This window comes from Labrus bergylta, chromosome 17 (assembly GCF_963930695.1).
Source record: "Labrus bergylta chromosome 17, fLabBer1.1, whole genome shotgun sequence".
NCBI classification, from domain to species: domain Eukaryota; kingdom Metazoa; phylum Chordata; class Actinopteri; order Labriformes; family Labridae; genus Labrus; species Labrus bergylta.
Genome location: NC_089211.1, coordinates 2,436,180 through 2,461,227, shown reverse-complemented (window position 1 = coordinate 2,461,227; position 25,048 = coordinate 2,436,180).

Here is a 25,048-nt window from a genome sequence, read left to right as displayed (position 1 = left end):
GAGAGTAGGGAATGACATGCGGGAAAGGAACCAAACGTGGGATTTGAACCTGGGCCGCCCGCTTGGAGGATCACAGCCTCCTTACATGGGACGTGCGCACTAACCACTGCGTCACCAGCGACCCATAAGTTATCATTTTTAATGATTTTGTCATCAAAACTTGAAATATCTGAAACTGCTGCAGCAGGTTTGGTGTCATTTGAGATATTTAACAGAATGCTGCAGAAACAGCTTTTTTGCATGACAAAAATCATCAATGAGTGGTGCATTTGATTGCTTAAAGACAGCATGATCAGATTATTATTTTATTTAAGACATAACAGTCCGATCTGTCCTTAACGGTCGCCAAAGTTGACTTCCTCAAAGGAACTTTAAAGATGAAAATATGAATAGATTTCCTTCTTCACACAGTCTCTTACTTGTTAGTGATTTGAAACTGAGCATAAAAGTAACATAAAATGACAAGCAGCAAGCAGAAGCAGCAAACATGGAAAGAAAGAGGCCTTTATAACGTCTCTGATGGGTTTAATCATCAATGATCCAAAGACTCATTAGTCAACCTCTCTCTTCTCGATGAAGTCATGTTGGTTAAATCACTGTTTGCTCACTTCTCTTTTCCCTCATTGCTAATATGTGTGAGTCTCTCTGACCTAATTCTCAATATGCAATGGAACATTCCTCAATGAAAGCTGCAGCTGTATCTGAAGAAATTACATTCATATGTAACTCATTTCCTTCAGCAGTTAAATTTTTTGGAGAAAAGCAGTTTTTCTCTGTCTACATTCACAGCCTGTGAGTTCAGTCTACTCCTTCATGAAAACCTTCAGGAAACTTAGACTTAAGATAAACCCTCAATGATGGTAGAAAAATGTATAAACTGCAAGGACCTGTTCTAGGCAGCTGAAGAGAGAGAGTAACCCCCAATTCACACATACTCCGTGCACGCCGCGGTCCGTCAGCGCCACGGTTTTGCTCCATTGGACGGCTCGCGCCCATTCACACTGGATCTGTTTCTGCGACGTCAGCGCAACCATGACACATCACAGGAGAACTACAAGATCCCGCGGGAATAAAGAGAAAAACATGCAAACACACGTCTTTCTGAGGATGCATTGTTGTTCATTCAGACGGCTGTGGCTCAGTTGGTAGAGTCGTCACCTCTCAACCGGAAGGTCGAGGGTTCTATCCCCAGCTGAGCAACATGTCTGATGTGTCCTTGGGCAAGACTCTTAACCCCAAATTGCTCCCTTTGCTTCAGTGGAGGTGTATGAATGGAATTAGTTACTTCTGATAATACTATATAGTGATCACCACCATCAGTGTGTGAATGTGTAGGTGTGACTGGTGGTGTTAAAGCGCTTTGTGTAGTCGGAAGACTAGAAAAGCGTTATATAAGCTCAAGTCCATTTACCATTTACCATTTAATTCGGTTCCTGTTTTGACGTAATGTGTTTTATTTTGAAATTGACCGGATGTTCTGTGTGTTTCCTTGTCTGACTTCCTGTCCGGGCTGTCATATTCTGTCCAGCTTGACGCGTGCCTGCAGCGCACTCCGGAGAAAATAGACCCGCAGCGTATTTGAAACGGAGCAGAGCACAGTGCCGTCGATGGCTCGTGCCGGAGACAGACCGCAGCGCGCCCTGTGTGAACACAATGATTAACTAGAGTGGAGGCTAAGTACAACGTAGTGCGCGGCGCTGACGGACCGCGGCACGCACGGAGTATGTGTGAATTGGCAGTAAGTGTTAGGATAAGAGAGGGGGGGACGACATGCAGCAAAGGACCAAGGTTGGACTTGAACCCACATCCGCCACACAGAGGACCACAGCCTCCGCACGTGGGGCCCCGCAACTTAACCAATAGTCTATTGGCGCTCCTTACTTTGTATACTTTTGAATAGAGTAAGGTCATTTTCACTCTTTGAAATTAAATGTACTTTTTTTAGCTCATAAAGAAACATCACTATTAATGTCCGTATGTTTCATAACCAGCTATAAAGTCCTCAGAGGAGCTTTAAGAAAGTGAAATTCTTCAGGCACTGCAGGACATTTTCTGGCAAACATAATGAATAATGATTTTGAATGGCTCTATTCCAATAGTTAATTGCATGTTTGGAATTCCATTATTTCACATTTAGAATTGTTAGGCTTTTATTTTGAATTGCTGTACTGTCTTAAGCTGAGAATAATTTACTTGGTGTTTGAATCCAACCCTGCTTTTATTTCTGAAATAAACTAAGGATGATAGGTAAAATTCATTGTGTATGTTCAACTCATTCATAATCCATTCATCTGCTGATTACAGCCACATTTTGTCTACAATCCAAAATTCATATTTCAACAGTATAATTTAAAAACAAAATCTGATATTGTTGTTGGTGTTTCAATGTATTGTATGCTAACTAATAAAAATTGTTCAAGGAAGTGTACCTGCCAATCAATCCATTGAATTTGATTCAATAAAAGTTGAATGTGCTCTTAAAATAAAGAAAAATCTGCAAAATCCTGAGACCTTTAAAAGTTAAACAAGTAAGCTTTGGAAAATGTTTTAGAAGATAAATCAGTTTTTAAAACATGTACTCATTGATAAATAGCCTGGTATTTGCACTACTAATAAAACAATCCTCAGTCCCTGCTCCAGTAAACCCTCCCTAGTACATACTCTTCCAGAACAAAAACAAAAACAACAACATCCCCCAGACTCTCGGACAGGAGCTGCACTGATTCTCTTCTCCCACACATTTGACCCACGCATGTTTTCACACACAACAGGCACCAACTGGAGCTGAGTGGGATTTAGAGACAACACTTCTCGTTGTTCAGTGTTCTCGTGTGTTATTTACGATGTTGTTGTATGATTCAAAAACCTGCAGCATGATCACATCAGCGCTGGTGTCGTCCCACACGTTTCATCTGACAAGCACCGCCTTGGCAAACTGCCGGAAGGAAAATCAGTACGAAGCATGGTAATTGTATTTTCATTGTTTACTGTTTAAGTCTACACCTTGGGGTTAGGAGTCTCAGAGTTTGTTTTCCTCATTTTGTTTTTGTTTATGGATTATAAATATTATATGATTATCCAATTTTTAAGGGGACAAATTTGGGCTTGAAGCATAAAACTCAACAAAATGCAAATATGGGAGGAACAGGTTCCAGAGGGGGGGACGTGACACGAGTGTTTTTTATTTGGAAAATGTGTATTTAAAAAAAATCTATTGTGTAAGGGTAGAAAGTCTTTCTTAAAAGTTCAATAAACAGAAAAAATGGTTTTGGCTAACCAGCCTTAACCTTTTCCCTGATTTACTTTAGTATACACCTGCAGAGGCATACAGGTTCTTCCTAATGTGACATTGGAGATCTGTTCCCTGTGCTGCCAGGTCAAAATAATGGGTTCAGTGTGTCATGCTTATGCAGGCTAGACTATACAACAAAACCAGGGAAAGGTCATGTTTCCATTTATATTGTTTCGTCTCCCTCTGATATTTAGAAATAGGAAAGCGTATCCGGGGCTTTATCAGGATTGATGTTCAAGGACCTCTTCATAGTTTTTTCAAAGTTTGGCCTAGAGCACTGGTTTGGTGCCTTTATAACCCCAGAGCACACTTTTCATCTTTCTAACCATTACCTCTAGTCTTCTTTTTTATTAATACATTATGTTTGAGTGCCCTAAAAATTCACAGAACCTTTTCTCTGAGAACTTTAAAATAAAACTGAGGCTAGTTAAGAATATGGGGTTAAATGGGATAGGGATATGGCACTACCACGGTGCAGCCAACCTTTTTGCAACAATTCCCTGAGCAAAAAAAAGGATTCCCAAATAAGCAATTAGGCATACTGTTGAGGTACTTTAATTAAACCTGAAAACTTTGAACCAAACAGAGGCTAGAGGAAAATTCAACTTTTGAAGTCATTCAATTAAATTGTCAAGGTTTAATGAAGGTCCGTGTTAGATATCATAAGTCAATCCACTGACTGTATATGAAATGGACATCATGTCTCCACGTCCTCCTATTGTTGCTAAAGTGAGGCCTAAATTCCCACTTGACTAGCAGTGATATAATGCTCTGGTCATGTGATTTTTTAGCCATGGACTGCACTGTTGGGATACGCAGGGTCGGTACAGTCCACAGCAAACAAGATACTAGTTTCAGTTTGAAGCAGACACTTCTCTGGAATAAACACTATATCTCCACCCCTGCTTGCTTTCAGTGAATTTTCCTGAACATAATCTGCCGCGCTGACACATTGGCTTACCTCAAACTCAAAGGGGAAAATTAACTAGACTCCTTGCTGGAATGCTTCTAGTTAAAGTTGGAGTGAAAAATGTGTTCATTTGTGTTCACACATGCAGCTCACTTTGACAAATTCACTAAGTTTTCAGGATTGGTTTATGTGTAAATTAGCATAAATGTTTTATTTAATCAAAGTTATTAGTCCTCACTTTCTTTTTATAATGTCAACCTGCAAGCAAGAACCTCAGTGTATGTTTTGAATTTTCCAAATTAAATGGTGTACCACTTTATTTAAAAAAAAAAGATCTTTAGCTGCGTAGACGGTTATAAAATTAGATAGATTGTACTACTTTTTGTGGGTGTTACTTTTCTGTTCGACCTCCTGACACCCCTGCTCTCCCCCGCCTCACCTCCCACACCCAGGATTCCACCCCCCCCCCCTCCGACACCCAGGAGTCCATCAAGTGAAGCAGAACAAAATAAACAGCCAACATACACTGTGACCACAGCTAAGAGCGCCAACCTTTCACTGTTCCATTCACAGAAAAACCACCAGCTCTACCTCCCACCAGTCCTCAGCCCACACACCCACCCCCCACAAACACACACACACGCACACACACGCACACACACACACACACACACACACACACACACAATCAACTGCACACCCACATTTATAGATTTTACCATCAGAAAACACGAAGAAACAGAGGCAGCGGATACTATCACCACTCTTCTGAAGACAGGAAACTCTACTTTTGAAAGATTAATCAGTCTGCACAGGAAGCCTTGTAACTCTTAATGAGAAGAGTCAATTCAGAACTGACAGAAACACACAAAAAATCTTTGTAGATGAAAGCTAAAAAGGCAGACTTCACGTTCAAAATAGGAGGTTTGTGGATGATGAACGTAAAAAATGTAAGAGAACGCGACCACAGAACATAACAATGACTACTTAATTCGGGTCTACATTACAAATAACGCTATAAGATGATGAATGATGCTTTGTTTACAGAAGGAAACATAAACACAACTTAAAGAGCCATGTCACCTGAGGGAACACCCTTCAGTGGTGCGCCTATAAGCCACAATGATTTGTTTAGGGCTAAATAGCTATTTGTTTACTGAAGACTCTGACCTTTCTCTGGACCCTCACTCTCCATTAAGCTCTCACCCCTATTGTCTTTGTCTGTGTGCGTGTGTGTGTTTGTGCTCCATTTGTGTACTGCTGCTACTTATAGACATCAAAGTGCCATCTCAGTATTCTTTTTTTTTTCTTCAATAATTGCACACTGCAGCAAAAAAAAAATGCACCAAATATCTCCTAATAAAAGTGATTTTATAGCATGTTTTACTTCCTCTGTTCACAGTCATTTTTTGTCACAAGCAGGAGTTTCACACAGGACATGAAGTTAAACAGCAGTGTCAGCCTCTCGCGGCGCCCCATGTGCAGGATGTAAAACAACAACCTGGCAGAAGGCAAACGCGAGTAAACAGTGGACGTCTGTTGCACAACAGCACACAGTCACACAGGGTGCTGGAGACAGCAGTTTCGCTTCAGCTCTCCTCTCTTGGTGCCAATCCAGCTGGATCAGCCCAAAAAAAAATGTCATCCGTGTGTTCAGACGTGAGGAGCGCTTTGGTTCTTGTTTTCTCTGTCAATAACTGGAATTAAAGGAAAGTTGATGAGGTCATTTTTTTTTTGCTCGTCAAACAAACCAGACTTTCAGTTTCTTTGCAGGTTGCCAGATTTTTTTTTTCTATTTTTACCCGCTCTGAACATTTTGTTTTGCTGTGGCAGAAGTCACACTTTCCACAGCTCTATTTCCGTGTATGGGTTAAAGTGCGCAGGAGACAAAAGAGAGAAACCACTCAACAGGCTTACTTCCTGTTTTCTCACATGGTTCCTGCTACTTCAGAGTAGAAGCAAAAACAATGTATATATACTGTATATGACTGCATGGATGATTTAACCAAAATGCACCCTGGAGAGCTTTCTAGGTTATTATGTGTGTTTTTAAAAGGCTGGAAAATAAACTGAGTGTTTCACAAGACCGAAAAATGCCACTTTCTCCATGCCGGCGGATTTAGTACTAACAGTGAAAGCGTAAACTTACATAATGCCTTATTCCAACCTGGGGAGCATTCAAGTTGTGCACTGTTTGTGCGTCAGCAGATTGCCCCTCTGAGAGCCTTTAAAAGCTTTTAAAGTTACTCTGTTTTCATGTGGCTGCAGAATAAATTGAGGATTTCACAAGAAAGAAAATGTCTGTTCCTGGAAAGTTTAGAGGCAACAGTACGATTATGCTCTGTGCATGCTGCTCTCATCCTTCAATTTTACCTCCGTCATCCTCTTAATAGCTCTCTTCTCCTGTTTATTACCCCTCCATTACAGTGCTGATGAAATGAATAAATCACAGAGGGAAATGTTAAAGCTTGTACTTTTAGTTCAGGTTGTGGTGTAGTGTGATGAAAGAAGGCAGCTATATGTAGGCATACTTTATTTGTGCTCATGTATTTCATGTCTTTACTACGGTGGCCGGTAGGGGTCAAACAAACTCAAGTCAAAACACACACAACCAGAAAACAACAGCAAACACAGAAACGCTGCAAGTTAATCCTTAAACGGAAGTGCTCCAGGCCTGTAGGGGCGCTGTGGAACTGTTCATTTCGGTTTATTTACGGGAGAGAGTAAGAGAGACAGCTAGGAACAGAAAGTTATGTTTAGAGCTCCAGCTGCAGCTTATCCCTCTGCACCCGCTTTACCAGCCTGACACTTCGGGCTTTCACCGTCCCCGGTGTCCGGGTTGAACTCGCTGGTCATCTCTTTGGGCCTGACAAGTTCAAAATCCTGGCAGACGGAAGTCCCGTACTCAAGCTGGGCAACGGTGCCGGGCAGCCGGGCAGCCAACTTAGCAAAGCTAAGCTACCGCTCAATAAGACCTCATTTCTCCTTTCCCGCATGTCATACCCTACTCTCTCTTTCCCTGATTTCCAACCTGTCCACTGTCCTATCTCTCAATTAAATGCACAAAAAGCCCCCCCCCCCCAAAAAAAAGGTTAAAAAAATATCAGATAAATTATACATGAGTGTTGGTGTGTGTGTGCGTGCATGTGCATGGATATGTGTGTGTGTGTGTGTGTGTGTGTGTGTGTGTATGATGTCAGCAGTGTAAGAAAAAAATAATGTAAAATTACTCTTAAGCAAAATGATTTTATGAGGCAGACAATAACTTTTGAAATCCTAATGCAGTCCATAGTGAAATACCTGATCACCTTGAATCCTTTTTTTTTTCACACTATACAAAGTTAATTTCACCTAACACCTGGATTTAAACTTTCAAGACATTGAAACTGTTGATATATAAAAACATTTCTTTCCTAGTTTGTCTGAACACTTGACCTAAACACATTTACAATAGTTTAAGCATGCTACTATGAAAACAGCACAGACTGACATGTACACAGAAGCATGCAGAAAAACAAAATATAAACACACAAGAGAATAGGCAGAGATATGTGTATGCAGAGAGAAATGTCATGCTTCTGAAGAAAGCAAGTTTTTTTGTTCTATTACATACTGAACTTAAAAATGTCAGAAAGATTGAAGTTCCTATTGCCTGATGTCACAACCTCAGATGTCTGTATGATGATCATTTTTAATTCATGATGACATGAAAAAAATAAGACAACGTTCTTAGATGTGGCAAAATGTGAGGACACACCGCAACCTTATACTTTAAAAACAAGAAGTACTGCTCATGAAAACATGAAAAACATCAGATAATTATCACCCCAAGCTCCACAATATTCAAGTGTTGAAAGGTTGCAAAGAAAGATCCTGTTCAGCTTCAATTTGCACTCTTTACCTGAGGAAACTTTGCTGCAAAAACCCAACTGAAAAACCCTGCAGTTAACTCCACTGCAGCAGCTGAGTGCTCAACAGGCTTCACGACAAATTACAGCATGTGATCATGATCGCACAAACAAGCTGGCCCCGCGGCCCCCCAGAATACCACATGATCAAACACTGAGGTGTTGCCTGTCTGTGTGTGAAGGCGTTTGCCTGTCAGTGATAGCACATGTGGTTTTGTTGACTGCGTCCTCAGAGGAATGCTGATAAGGCTCGGCGGTGCGATCCCCCTGAGCTTGCAGGGTCTCAGCAGTTGAGCGGAGATTCATCAAAACATATGTGAAGTGGACTTGTGGCTGATGGAGGGCCTGATATTCTCTCCTCTGGTCTTCATTAGAGGGAGGAATGGGGGGAACGCAGGGGGGTTCCCTCACCGCTGGGACTGCAGCGCTCAGAGATTCAGCTCCCAGCAACTGGGTCAGGCAGAGCGGAGTCGTGGCATTTACACATCTGATCTGGCAACCATGTAGACATCACTGCTTTACCAGGGGGCCTAGTTCAAAGCAGTTCAGTGTTGTTGTTTTTCATATATCCTGTGAAATAAAGGTCTGCGTTACACTTGGCAGCGTCTAGGAGGATGTAATCACAAACCAGGTAGGTACAAGTTGGGAAAATAGCTAAATATCATCATAGCCATTGCTGTGCTGTGTCAGTCAGATAATGCCTTCCAAACTGTAACATGGCATTCTCATAGAAGTCATCTTTCTTATCCAAAATGGTTAAAGATTGACTTAACTTAAAGAAACTTGGGAAGATATTATGATACGCTTATAGTCATGAAGTGTGATAAAGGCAATTCAAACTGTCTAGAAAAAAAGGTTTTCGAGGAGATGTTTCCAAAGTCCAGCATTTAATTGACCCCTCCATCCACCCGGACCTACTTTGCAGACTTGGTGGCTCAACATTGCACTATTTCCTCAGATCAGACGGATCAGAGTCCTAAATCCCATGGATCTGAGCTGCACCTCTTCCAAATTTGGTTCGGAGCAAAAGATGTGAGGTCAAGTACTCAGTAAATATGTTATCTATTTGCCAAACTGAAGTTTTAGATGTCAGATTTGATTTTAGATGACGATTTTGGACTAAATACAGGAATCAAACAGAACAAGCTCTAAATATGGTGCGACTGAACTTGTAATACTGCAAGGTAGATAACACTCTCAGTGTTCAGGTCAGGCTCAAAGAAGGGTGAAAGAGTGGTCACAGCAAATCAAGCCTCCCTAACAACTACTACTACTGTAAGTAAGTCAAGTTTTTTTTTTATATCAAAAGCATCTTTCAAACAGACGTGACAAAGGCTTCACAATAAAGGATTGAGCAGAGACATTACAAACAGACAGTTACAGATCGCAATTTCCCACAAATTCAGACGCACTGATAAGATCAAAGATAGTCATGAAGTGACATCTGAAAATTAGTATCCACTTGTGGAACTTCAGTTTGTTTGAGTCGATGCCAAAAATTAGAGTGTTCATTTCATGCACACGAATCTGCAACCGGTTAGAATGTCAGTCAATTAAAGAAAATCCTTCATCCTGATTTCTGCTCACTAGAATGTTCTTTTCCACTTGTTTGTGGATACTGTGAATACATCCAGTTACATGTAGCATTGACATAAAGGAAAAATAATGTCATATTGTCATAGGGCCTCCCCCCTTGTCTAATAGTGAGAACTTCCACTGAGGGACATCCCACTTTCCAAGCCCAACACAGTATTGGCAGATGGCTGTTCAACATGAGTCTGATATTGCTCAAGGTTTCTGCCTCTTAAAGGAAGTTTCCCTCTCCACTGTAATTTGCTAAATGTTGCTTAGTGTGCATGATGGATTAATGTTGGGTCTTTGTAGATAATATAAGGGTTAAGTAATTTTACCTGCTCTTTTGCAAAGTGTCTTGAGATAACATTTTATGAATTGGCGCTACACAAATAACGATTGATTGATTGATTGATGTGAACAAGCAACTCAGGAACATTTCAGGGGCATTCTGTAGTAAAACTTTATATACATTTTTAAGGAGTGTATACAGTACGTTAACAGCTTCCGATAAGTACAGAGAATAGGAGTTTGGTATTTTCACAAAGCCACTTTCATGATGCTGAAGAAATCAAATTGTTCCCATAAGTAACCATTTCTACTTAAAAATAACCAGCCATTTCAGCCTGAAAGTCATTTACTAAATTGTCCCGCACAATGAATTTGGATTACCACAGAAAAACAGTTATGGAATAATGGAGAAGCATCAGTCCTCTTTGTGGCTCTGTGCACATGGAAAGAAAAATACTCAGAAGGCTTACTCAACCTTTTTCATGTTTTAATTCAGGCCCGTTGCCTCGGTACCTGCTCGGGGTTTTATGCACAATAATGACAAAATGGCAGAGGTTAATTTTCTAATGACTACTCTACTGAATTTTGAAACAAGAAAATGGCTTGATGTTCCTGCAGGATGGAGGCTTAATGGGCAGGTGGGCAGTGGAACAAAGCTGATTGAAAGTAATGATGGTAATCATTAGAAAAAAGCAGGATTATTAATAGTTAGATGAAGGTAAACATAGTTCCATTTAATTAACTCATCTATTATCTAATCAGTTAATTGAAGTGGATAGCAATGCATACTGGTTGCTTCATGTGTTACTCATCTGTCACAGTCACAGTTTCAGCAGTTACTCCCTCTTCACACCTTCCTTGTAAGAACATTTGTCCCAGCTCTAAAGGAAACAGGAAGCGGGTTGGTGTGGTGTGGTTTGGTGTAAATCTGCTCCTATTCATATCCAATATTCATGCTTTGAGTGACCAGACTGTTCACAGTCATTAGTGCACTTAACTGCAACTCTGCCGTCTCACTCAGAGGAGCATCACACAAGTCACTCAAGACGTGTTCCCCTGCAAAAAACATGAGCCTGTCATCTGCAAAAGGCTTAACACACCGCTACCACTTTTCCACCAGGTCTCTATATTATTAAGAGGAGAGTGATTTAAGAAAATAATTGATTATTAGCATGACCCTGTTTCCTGCAGAGGTAAACCAGTGGGGTCCTGCAGGGGGAAAAAAATAGATGAAGTTATGCATAGTGCCTTAGTCCTTTTCTTCAATAAGTATGTCTTTCACTTCTTTTTAACTTTAAAAGGCTGATCTGTGAGGTTAGGGCCCAGGTTCTGATCCAATCTGTGGCTACTTTCCTGCATGTCATTCCCCACTCTCTCTCTCTCCCTGATTTCCGACTCTATCTACTGTCCTGTCTCTAAAATAGAGGCATAAAAAGCCCAAAAGTAAATCTTTATAAGGGTGAACTGCCCACATCTCAGACTTTTTAATCCTTGCAAGCCAGAATGATTGAAAAACAGAACATTCAAAGCCAGAGTTAATGAATTAAACAATAAAGGATTACATTTTTTTCCTAAAATCTGAATGTGTATTACGAAGCAAATTAAATTACCACTAAAAGACAATATGCAGTCATTAGAAGTGCTACATAAAAAAGGCACAGCCTGCTCTGTAAAGCTGTGAGTACAGTATTGACTCACCAGGTGAAACCAGGTGAATGCCAACATCCTATTGATTTCATCTATATAACAAAACTCAGCACACAATGAGGATGTCGATAAGTCAGATGGAGAACTGACTGAAGCCTTGCTTTCCTTGGTAGATAATTAAAACAACTCAGGTGTTTCATGCTTTTTATGAAGAAATACATTTCTCTCATTGAGACGGCTACCCGATTAAAGAAAGTCCAAAATACAGCAGATTTACTTTTCAAAGACAAGAAACTCTTTTTCTCGTTTTAGACTCATAATCAGAAGATTAATGACCTCAGATCAAGTTCAAATGTCTCTCGCTACTTTATCGCAGCACCCATCAGAGGTAGATATTTAACCTGAAGCAGTTAAGCTAAAGCCCTAATAACTCTTTTTCTGTGTCTCTGGAAGGCCAAGTTGAAGTCCTAAACCCTTTCAGTGGCCAGCTGTCCGTCTCCTCTCCTTTCTCTTCTTCCTCGTCTTTGTTTGTCGTCTGGTTTGGGAGCGCTCCGTGACACCATTTGTCTCCATAACAAGTCTTAGTAAACAACGATTTTGGTGGGCCCACCTGCAGGAGCCCCGGTGCTGGTCACTGCTCACCACAGGCCTCCCAGGACTCCCCACAGAGGAGGAGGCAATTAAGGCCTTGGAAAGGAGCCATAAATCTCCATAAACTTCAGCGAACCCCCTCCCCCACCCCCCCACACTTTTGCTGGACACTCAGATAATGCATCTACTTTTCAACAGCCCCCAGACGGACGACAAAGAAGACGAGTGGATCTCCTGATTTGCATCAACTGAGCAGCTTTTTCTCAAAATTAATCTGCAGTCAAGTCCACCAATCAACGGTGAGATTCATCTTAGGGGGTTTTGTTTCTTGGGAAACATCATCTTTTACTTTGTGTTTTTCTCGTTAAAGGAACATGACCCATATAGATCCCTGAAATAGGCATTTTTCTAATTACTCCCACAGTTTAAATATCATCCTGCAAGCAGCACGTTACTGTTTTAAAAGACGCATTGGATGATTTTACTGTGAGAGCAGGAGAGAGTCAGTAGAAAACTGCAAAAGGCTCGTCTCATGACAATGTCAATTTTTGACAGAGTGCCAGCTAAAGCAGAGTTATGAATAATAGAGTCACTTTCCGTCTCGATGCAATGGAGAGCATTTTCACAACATGCTGTATGACATGAAACCTTTTCTGTAATCGGTAGAGAGGTGCAGTTCAGGGGAAGAGGCTCCGGTCTCACTAATCAGACAGGACGTGCAGCAGGAAAACATCCCTCCTGAGGTGGAAATGCCTGCTTCCTCTTTATCATATTCTTAAGGACATGCTCCTCTGAAAAGCTGCTGATGTATGACTTCTACTACACCACCTAGGTGTGTGTCTGAGTGTATGAGACTATGTCTTTTCCTAGACATTTAGAAAGTTACAAGCACTGCAAGTAGTTACAGCTGGGGTTTTCCTACTTGGTCATTGAACTTGAGGTCCAGGCAATGACTTCTGTGATCCTCTGACTTTTTGCCTACAGTGCCACCGTGAGTTAGACATGTTCATTTCTTAGTGAAATGTCTCAATATCCACTGGATGTTTTAGGCTATACGGAAGTGCAGACACACATTTCTACCATTGATTGAACAACAATAACTTTCTTAATTGGTTAAAAGCTTTATTTGTGCATTGCTTTAGTTCACAGGCAATGTCTTTTAACACTAAAAAAAGGAAGAATGAATTGCAGCAAATTATTTTTTACTCAGTAACATGTAAATGGACTTGCGCTTTTATGGCCTTTTCTAGTCTTCTTATTACTCAGAGCTTTTACACTGCATGTCACACCTACCCATTCACACCCTGATGGCAGAGGCTGCTATGTAACATGACCATCAGAAGTAACTAATCCCATTCATACAGTACACATGCATACACTGCTGACGAAGCAACAGGAGCAACTTGGGGTTAAGTGTCTTGCCCAAGGACATGTCAGACATGTGGTTGCATGAGCAGGGGATTGAACCCCATCCTTCTGGTTGAGAGACAACCGACTCTACCAACTGAGCCACAGCTCATGTTAAGCTCATGTCCAATCTCCATGTTTTTTTGTGAATTTGCAGCTAAAAGTAGCCCTCAAACTATCCCAAATTCTTCCTACCAGTCGTTCGCCATGTTTGTTTACTCTGAAGTCGAGTTTGACCACGGAAATTTAAATGAGATATACAATTTTGAGAGTTATGATTCTGGTTGTTGGTGGACTAAATCTTTTAGCATGTGGTGTTATGTTATGTCACATCCTGGCTCTCCACACACTATAGGAAAAAAACAAAACAGTTTAAACGATGATTATTTGTTGTCATGTGTGGGGTCTCTCACATTCTCAAAATATCTTTAAAAATATGTTAGTGTGGGCCAGGCATTGGATTTCTTTTCAGGATAAGTGTTAGTGAGGAGATGTGTTGATAGATGTGTCTCAGCAGATGCCGCTGATGGAGATGTGCAGGGTGTTGACTCGATCTGTGAACTGTCTCTCGTCTCCCTCCTCTGCACAAACCTGTCTGGCATATCTCAGACACACATATCTGGGGGTAAACTACTGTGTTTGTGCGCGTGTCACTTAAATGTTCTACCTTTCAGTGACTTGAAGACACACTCTTTCTGAGCTGGAAAACCCAACATGTGGAGGTGGCAGCAGTCGATCTCTACACCTATCCTCTGTTCTCTCCCCCCCCCCCCCCCCTGTTTCGCCTCTTCAGTGGTGTGATATCACTTTACTGGGTCACCAGATTTCTCAGAGTCACCGAGGGGCCATGTTGCTCACCTCTTGACTTTTCTACCTCTTGAACTGGGAGAAATGTCCCTTGATATAGGGTTAAGACTGCCAGCTGTCACTCTCACCTCCCACTCATTAGAGACCGAAACCATGAGCGGGAGAAGGTGTGCAATTTAGTGAAAGTAAAAAGGCACGTAACTGGGGGAAAGCTGATAAGCATCTAGCTGTACTTGTAGAGCAGCTCATCTAACATTAATGGTAGAGTAATTGGTTTGTAACTGTAACACTTACTAGGCCATCAATAATGACCAGGGAGGCCAGTGTAGGGTTACTTGGTCGGGATAAGGGGCCATTGTGCTGGAGCTGAAGCCGAAAGGATCAGCTGAATGAGCCTGCAGTTATGTCGGACAAATATTTATACAGTATCATGTTACTGGAACATTCTAACTAGTGAAGACAAGAATAGGCAGGGTGATTGAAAAGTCAGATACACATGTAGTACATTTATACTTATCTAAAGATCTACTATTAGGTCATTCACTGTTTAAAGTGCAGGAAATACAATAATGAAAGGGGCTCCTCAGACTTAAGACTATTTATTTTGGTATGCTGTTAGAGGTGTTATTCTGATATTGCTAATATGCAGGTGTATTAAATCAGATAATTTTTCAATTTTATTTCATGTGACATAACAGCATTTGGGAAACAGTTTGGGGATCAAGTAACCAGAGGAAAATAGTTATGTTTCTAGTGAAATTATTATATTATATTATATATATTATATATATTATTATATATATATTATTATATTATTGTATTATTATATTTTTTCTCCCTTTATTTAACTGATGTACATATGTTTGATTTTTAACTTCTTGTTATTTTTGATAATTATATTCCTGTTGTGACAAAATCATTTCCCCCATGGGGATCAATAAAGTTTATCTTTATCTTTAGATATAGGAAGAAAAAAATCAAAAAAGATTAAATTCTCAACCAAAGCTTAACTTACAATTTCTGCGCATATCAAAAAGAACATAAATACACACTTTAGTGTTTAATGTTTATATAGTATTTATCATTTATACATACACACCTCCCCCCATCCTAAGCCTCACCAGCTACATTGTAGCAGATGCTCAGGGTCCAAACATGCTTCCCATTTCTTTACATTGCAAATACAGCAAGTTGTGATGTTTTAAATGGATTCCTCTACTGGCATGTTTTTTATACCGTCCTCAACCCAAGTAATTTCCAATCGCATCAGAGTCAAGGTCCAGCTCCTCAGAAGTTCACTCCTCGTCCAACCCTGCACCCTTCCTTCACCATCACTACCATCAGGCGGGTATATCCTATCCTGCTGTTTGCCTCACATACCCTTCAACTAAATTAAGACGTCATGGTGGATTCTTAATGCCACAGACATTGCACATTTGTAATCCTTTCTAATGTTGTTTGATAAATATTGTTTACTCAAAAAATGTCCTGATTGACATTGTAGTAATGAACTTTGGCACTTCTATGTCCACATACAGGACATTTAAAGCTATCACATCTAAGATCTGATTCTTAAATGTTACCACAGATTTTACAAATAATTATTATCTTTTTCCCAAGATTATTTTTGGGGCTTTTTTTTTTGTCTTTATTGAAAAGGACAGACATAGTGAGACAGGACATGTGTTTAGCGTGAGGGGGAATGACATGCACCAAATGGTGTCAGGGTCAGAAGTCAGAGGACCCAGGAACCAATGCAACGAGGAGGCGACTGCTACACCAACAGATAGTTTCTACCTAGTTATATAGCAGGTGAAATGTTGAGTGAAATGTTAAGTAGGAAACTGGAATAAAATTATATCTGTGGATACATGTGTGCTTAGTGTCCTCCTCGTATTGGAAATTCACTCTAAAATGTTGATCACAGAATTTTGAACTTTCTCTTGAAGTCTTTTAAGGATAACATTGCTTTTGCAACTTTTTCTTCTGCAGTCTCACTTTAGATTCAGATTTATGTTTGAATAAGAAAGGAGGACAAAGTATTTGTCTCCCATTAAAAGAGCATTAGAAGTCGTTGTACTTTGAGTTATAACTTTCCCCTGTTTCCAAGAAATGCTCTCCTGATTCTCAGTTCCCATTAAAAAACTGTTGTTAACCCCACCATTCACGGCTATTTATTTTATAAAGCTCTACAAATGCTGATGTACCATAAAGTCGTGCAAACCTCTTTCTGATGTGCAGGCGGCTCAGCTTTTTTGCTGCCTAGTTTCAATTGTTGGATCATGATCAAACATTTCTTCCATGATCTCAGAGACACAATGGCTACATGTGCAAACGTTAGTCTAAAATGTTCCAAAGTTGTCACAAATATCTTAAATTGATTACATGTCAGCCTCTGAGATCCCTGCATTTTTGCTGTTAACTATCCAACCATCCACTCTTGTGGTGACAGTTTGTACAAATTAAAACCACTTAAATTCGACAGAAATGTCCTTTCTTTTGGAAATTGTGTTTGAGTTTACATAATTCTTAAGTTCTCAACATCCAAACAACACAGAGAACAGATGATTTGGCTGGTTGTTACCTTTTATCACGTCTGCTGAAAACTATGTTAATGTGTTGTTAAATGCAGGCCACAATCCCTCAATGGGAGAATATGTATTCATTTTATTTTGTCACTTATTTACAGAGATTTTCATTTGATTTTTCCACTGAATAAAGACGGCGGCAGGCTTATTACTATAGGTATCTGTAAATTTTTTGACCTTTTAGAACAGTTTTAAACAAATCTTTGTCCCCTTCACTTGCAGTCTCTGCAACTGACAACATATTCAGTAATTCAAGTCTAAAATAACACAAATAACGCCTAAAGCTTGGTTGCTGTTTGTTACAGAAAACAACTCTCCCAAATCCAACCCAGCATACCAACCCAGTAGACTACAGCTTTTACATATCACATGTCAATAAAACATTTCCTATGATTAGGACTTTTTCTCAGAGGATGAAAGATCTAGCCAACATATGGCTTGATTAAGCAATCCTAAGAGTATCTTCAAGTATATCAGATTTTACAGATGCGAGATCAAACAATTCAACAATCATACAGAAAGAGAAGTTCAAGAAACAAGTAAAAAAAAAAGAGATAGGAAGGACCAGATCAAGCATGACTGTAACATCAAAGTGTGTTGTTTCAGTGCTTAATTCTAACCAAAGTGTAACTCTTCAATAAATCAAAGAACCAAAATAACTCAATACGTGTAAAGATCGTGGTTGACTCTTGCATCGACTTTGCCAAAGACGTAACTTGCTGTTTCCTGGGTTTAACAAAAAAAGACCCTTCTGAAAAATCTTAAGACATTACTTGGAACCACCAGGAAATGTGTTACCAATTGATACTTTTGTCTGATCCTTAATCTTCTAAATCATCATCATCATCAATTTGATACGTTCAGAGCAAATTCTTGCACTTATCTAAACTCCAGTACTATTCTGACTTCAACTTTAAAGGGGCATTAGGGCATGTTACGAGTTTAAATTTTTTTTATACAAGGTTTTCTTCACAATTCTTGTTTGAATGCAACCTTTTCTAAGTATTGAAGCTCCTCAAAATAAATTGCAAGAAGCAGGATACAGGACTGAGTTTTCTTCCAAAGTGAATGAGTGCTTTGTCATACAGTCTTGGTTTTATTAAGTAACACTGAACCGATGTTTTAACATAAAAACAGACCTCACTGTATTCCTCCTCTGATGAAACATTAGAAGTATCTCTAAGAAATGTGGAAATCAAGAAACATGCTTTGTTTTTGAGGTCAGATTGAGTTGCCATGTGACCCTAAAACCCCCTCCTCACTGCCCACATGGCCCTCTGAACCTCCCCAGAGAGCCACAGCTGTTGGAGACCTCTCTTTGAACCCTCAGCAGGAGGTCCACAGAACCCCCTGGCCTGGCCTTAAGCTGTTCTTTCTCTCCACCACTGCCTCAGACTTTGCAGTCTGTAACCATAGCCTGACATGGACTTTTAAGAGGGCTCAAACCTCCCTTGGCAGCTGCTCTCCGGTAAACGGATCCACACGGGCAGATCACCTGAGAGCACCAGGGGTAGATCTCTGGAGAGCTGCTCATGTGTCCTGCTGCCTGTTCCGGTCACTGGGGATTACAAAAGAAAAGGCCGCGAGGACCCATGAGACTAAGTGGAAAAGAGAAAGTATTGAAACTAGAAACTTTTGAGGTGACCCATTTATCAGAAGACTTCTTTCGCTTCATTTAACAGAAGTGGTCTTTCATGTTGTATCTCAAACAGCAGATGAAACAGGAATAGGGCCATGCAGGATTACAAGGAAATATTTAAATTAAGCCGCAAAAAACTACAAGGAGGATTGGAATTGAAGTTTTGTCTCAAAAAGGTGTTGCATTGGGTGAAGTGGCCTTGTATGGCCTTTAGATGGCACCACAACCAAAACAGCATTGCCAACTTTAACAGACTCAGGCTACATTTACGGGAGCTAGCCTGGTAGTGACAACGCTGATATTACCTGCCCTACCACATGGTTCACATTGACCCCCACAACTCAACTCAGTAAGAGTCTGGGTTGGCAAGTGGGAACCTTCCTGCACTGGTGTTTTGTCCAATCAGTCCCACCTCTGCAAAGCTGGACAGTCAGCTACAGTGTCAACGGCTTTGACTGAATAGAAAAATGTTGAATGTTTTTCAGCCTTTTAAAATCTATCTCTATCACTCAGTTATCCAACTTGATGTTGGAGTGACACATTCTTTACGTATCATTGATTCTACTTTTAACCGTCCTAAAATAAATGATGACACATTATGATAACATCTTCTTCCATCTGTTCTTTCGTTCTCTTTTCCCATCTTAAGATGCTCTGTACATTTTCATTATTCCTCTGAGTCACTACATTAAATCAAATAAAGACAGGATCAGTGCTGTAGCAGCAGCTGGTGCATGTCACGTGGGACTTGTAGTCCTTAATGAGCAGTGACTAATTGCTCTGTGGTTCTATGGGAATACAGTGAATACTCTGCGGGGTCCTGTTCAGTGCTAATTCTCCCCTTCAAACAACTCTCATACGTTTCTTTTTCTCACCTTCATCAAGGTCTTCTGCTCTTCACGCTTACATAATCATGCTTATGAGAGAGGAAGATTGGTAAGGAAAACCTGCTGTCCACCCTTTGGGTTTTGATGAAAGATATGATCTATTTTCAATCTTTTTTTTTTACACTGTTTTCTTTTTTTTTTTTTCCAGAAATCTACATTTGTGAGTTGCTATGGGAAAAACGCATTGATTCCGCAGAAAATCCATTTCGACAAACAACATGCCAAATACTGCGTCAATGACTGCTGGAGTCTGTGTTAATGACCCTGTCTCTGTCTATCGTTACACAGGGATAAAGACATTTCTGATGCCTTTTCATAAGCAGTGACTGGGGTTGCCAGCTGGATTAGAGCTGCCTTAAAGAATCCAAGGACACAGTGTAATTTTCTTAAATGCATTATTTATCACTATTCCAATAAAGATCCCAAAAGACAAAAAAGCAGGGGCAATAAATCTGCCAATAAACATCCCCCTCATCAAGCTGATTGACAGGAGTTACTGCCCGTCCTTCACTTCTCCTCACAACCATTATTGCTATTGATTGCTGTCACATCAAAATGATATTCTCACTTCCTTTGCTCCACCTGCCACGGCTGCTTCTAATCACTTACAGCCTGTGCAGGGGACTAGCTTTAGAGGTGGTAGTTTAAGAGCTGGTTGGAGTTTGTTTTGTCTTAACTGTGGTGGCTTCTCCTGGATCAATAATACCTTGGTGATGTCCTAACACTCCTGACTGAGCATCTCTATTTAAAGTGACACTTTGTTTACTGTCAGACTCACTTAACTTGGTGTGTTTGAGTTTCCTGCAGCTTGTAAACCCCAAATTTTGTAACAAAGTTTTAAAATGCAAAGGATGTAGTTTGTTGGTTTCGGATTTTAAAGGCTGCTTAAAGATTTGGTTTTTGAATGCCATCTGACAAATTATACGTTGGAAGTTCTTTATCAGTTTTTCTGAGATCTTCTTAACTAAGCAATAAATAATACTACTGAAAAGGTTATTCAGAGATACATTCTATAAAATATAATAATCATTCAGGCAAGCTTAGGATCAAGAAATTACAATGAACTCACCACTGACCACGTAAAGAAGAATATGCATTTATTTTCAAACTATTTCCAGAAAATATGTCTATATGCAGCTCTGGATAGGTATTACACAATTCTTATACCAGTGAAATGTCATAAAAATAAACTTAGAATCTCAAAGCCCAATATTCAAAATTATAAGCCACCCAAATATCTTACCAACTGTTTTATAGACTGTCATGACATTTTAAACCAATATTCGTAGTTACCAGAGAATAAATCCAAACAACTTTATGATCCCTATGAACTTTTAAAAAATTTTTTTTTTATCTCTCAGCATTACATTTATAGCGACAGGTTTCAACAACTAGATGGATGCATTGGCCATTGGATTTTGTACATGCATTCATATTACCAAAAAGAGGAATCCTTCTGATTGTATTAGTCTTCTGACGTTTCATTTTGAAAAGATACAATTTTATCTTAAAAAAGGTAAACATTTAATCTTAATGGAATATATGGTCTGCAGTACATGATTTACCATGTTTGTCATTTCTGAGTGACTGTTCTCTTTTGTGGGGACTTATACATGACTAAGGATGAACAAATTATTTTAGTCTATGAGCCTATTTTGAACTTTTGATTAATTGCAATGTTTCTGATTTTGTGTTGGGATCATAATTTACCTTTTGGGACCTTTAGTTTCCCATGATGAATTTAGAATTTCCTCTTAGGCCCTGGGTAGTGGTTTTCATGTGTGTGCTCTCAACCAGGAAGCTGATGTTCATTTGTTGATTGAGAGCTGACGTCATAGTGATGATTGGTTGCAGCCGTGTAATCACTTCCCGTTCAAGATGTCCTGCTCATTTTAACAAACTGTTTGCCTGATGAAGGTCTACTTCCAAAAAGTTGCCAATAAATGTTTGTTTGCAAGTTAGACAGTGTGCGGGAGTTAACCTTTAAGGTAATAATGGAATGGCAAAAGTGTTTTAAGACATCCAGTGTTACAAGTTGATTTATCCTTTGTGTTAAGAAATACAATTTTCTGAGCACACATGAGGTGATCCTCCAAATCATCTGGTCAAAATTCAAATGTTTCCAAACTTTACAACTACATGTCTGCAAGGCAAGGTAATATTCCCATCAGCATATCCCTACTTTGAGTTTGGAGCCAATTAGCAGATGTAAGCCGAACATATAAACAAACAATGGTCAAAATAGAATACAGTTCACCTGCTGAACATGGCGATGTTACCATTAGATTTCCCGAATTTCCCCTCTGAGGATCAATAAAGTACTATCCTAGATGACCATGATTTTAGTTTTTTGTTATTCAAGAGGGAATTGTTTAAGCTCAGGAGTTAAATTTGAGTAGTTATCACTTAAATAAGGTTCTGAACAGAATCTACAGCATATAAAGACGCAGCCCTCTCTGGTCCTTTTCTTTGGAAACTATTCAAACACATGAGTACAAATTTCCTGTGTGTTCATGCTGGTGTGAGAGAAAAGACAGCGAGAGGGAGAGAGACTGTGAGGCTGCAAGACAGCAATCACACAAAACACATTTGGAGGTCATTAAGGAGCCAGTCATGCTGAGTGACTCCTTCAGGCTGAAACACTGCTTACAGTGTTTAAAGCAGATTTGATGAAAGCTTTCATTCAGTCCAGCTCATTAGTTTGAGCCCAGGATAGTACACGTTCTGAGATTGCTCACTATGGGCCCGCACTCAGCCGCCAATGCAAGGAGTTTAGCTTTTCAATTATCTCTACATATATCACTCAGGAGAAACACGGATCTAAAGCAGAACACCTAATAAGTCCAGACAGCAGAGCACATGTCCACAATACCAGCATTTTGTAGTATATATAAATAATGCTCATGGTATTTTAAATATGATCAGCAGAGTGCATGGAGATTCTCCCATCAATCAGGATGGTTGTTTACTATATTACAGCCCCGTTGAGAGGGTTTTAACTGGTTTGGATACAGACTAAAATAAGTACTGATGCATCTTTGTGCAGAAATCGGCAAACAATAATCAAAGTCTGAGGTAGGTGTCAGCGAAGTGATGTAAAGCTCACTCTCAAAAGAGCCTTTTCCTACATTATAAACAGCACGCATTCAGTTATGGTGATCAATTTGACCTTTAAAAGAAAAGCAGGATGAGATTTTTTTTTTTTGTCTTAAAACACTACCTACTGTAAAAATTCTAATAAAAGTCGATCCCAGTTTAAGGCAAAGTCCTTTTTACTAGCCTGGTGTTGCTGCACCTTTTTACAAATAAAGGCAGGTCTCATCAAAGGTATGGATAAAAAGCAGCATGACACAAACAATAAAGATGAACTACAACATTTGTCCAAGACAGACAGAATATACCGCTCATGCACTATAGTGTTTCAGCATGCTTTGTTTTTATGTAGGAGGAACACATGGGCTGTAATACAATCTTCTAGTTGGTGTTCACCTGACAGGAATTTAGCTATAATACATTTCTATAAATGCACATAAAAACGCTAATGCAGCAAATGATCAGCTCTCCGATGTGGTTTCTCAACACCAACTCTGTTCTTGCTCCACAAGTTGCTGGTCAAACCACAAAACTGTGCAACTATGTAAAAAGGAAGACTTGGTCGGAAGTATTTTATCCCTTACAGCTTGCTACACCAGAATCCCAAAAAGTAATTTCTCCAATTCTCCAAGAGGCCTGTTAGTCAAACGCTGATGGGTTCCATGATTGTAGAGTATACACAGGAAGGTCTGAAAGCACTTTATACAATCCCCATTTTTCTTTGCCTCTTTAAAAGACACTTGAAGTAGAGGATTGAAGATGTTTTTTTCCCCAATATGGAGAGGACAAGAGAACAAGCATGAGCAATTTTCTAAAAAGCATTTTGGTCCATTAAGAATAAAAAAAAAGTTCTTGTATGTGCAAGAAGTGGACTCTTTTTAATTCACCTTTAACAGAGCAAAACAGGACATAAGGGATGAAAGCTTGATGACAGACTGCAATAATGGTACCATAAGAACCCACAAATCGTCAATGGAAATGTCCCTGCTACAAGAATCACTATAAACCATTCTGGTTCTTACAAGTTCTATACTAGTCCCTCTTTCTTTCCATATAATAAGTGACAGAGATACTCTCATTGGGAAAGTTACTGTCTCTTCCCAACAGGGAGGACAGAGCATCAGAAAATAAGAACGAGAGTGACTCGCTCAAAGATATCTCATTAGGACTGACGTTTGCCATCATAGAGACTTGAAGACTGTCGCTGTCCTGACATTGGCCCCTTGCCGCCTATACATGCCCATCGAAGGAAAACTGTTGCCTAAAGCATCACAGTGGTGTTTTATTCCATGGTAGAAGGAAACTTGTGCACATCAGCCACTCCACAAATGGAGGTCGGTGCTCTCAGAGAAGGACCTTAGACGTTCAAAAGATAGAATTCAATGGACTCCTTCTCTCAGACAGGATCCTCAGATGAAGAAAAAATACTGGAGCACATGGATCACTTAAGGCAAATGTATTCTGGAGCAAAGGACTAATGTTTGACGCTCAGCCGCAGTGCCGTCTGAGAGGAGTCTGCTGAATTCTATATTTTTTTCTGTTTTAGTCCATCTTCCCTATTAAGAGAAAAAAAAAAACTAAAATGCTTTGACTCCAATCAGAAGCTGTTAATGTACACTCAACAGTAATTTTCACATTTTCCAGAAAACAGAGGGCTCTCAATGTTTCTCAAAATCCATTTAATCTGTTTATAAAGAAAGGATAAGTGTGAAAAGCACAATTCTGTGATGGATTTTTCTTATTCTAACTTAAACAATAAACTGCAATCGACTTAGACAGAGAATATATCAAGATTTAAGATTAACTTTATTGTCTCACAAAGTGAGAAATTTGTCTTGGGCTCTTCACCCATGCTTAAATAATGTCGAGTCCAGAAATATACTTATCATCAGGTTCTTAGAATAGAACAGAAACACAACCTGTAGCCTACCTATCTGTCTAATTTGCCACTTTTTCAAAGAATGATAGAAACAGGGATGAATGAATTTTTCAAACCTGTTCAGTCTACAATGGGGAACTCTCGTACTCTGCATCTTGTACTCTTTATGTAGAACATGGGATGGGTCACTGACAATCTTATTGGTTTGCCTTAGAGTAGCCTAAAATAGTCTGTAGGGATGTAAGATGCAAACTTATAGATTTAATAAATTGTGGGAATTTACCCTATTCATTTAAAATTAAGTAAAACCGACAAGTCCAGTCTCCTGCACTGTTGGGCTGTTGGAACCACAGGGAGATAAAAACACAGGAAATCAAGTTGATTAGATGGGGAAAGTAAACATGGTTGAATTATTTTTTGTTGTAAACCGCATGTTGAACATTAAAATACTGATAACTAAGTGCTTAAGACTATTTCAAGGTGAATTATCTTCACTGCGGCTCGCTCCGCGGGGTCGACATTTAGCTGATGCTCTTA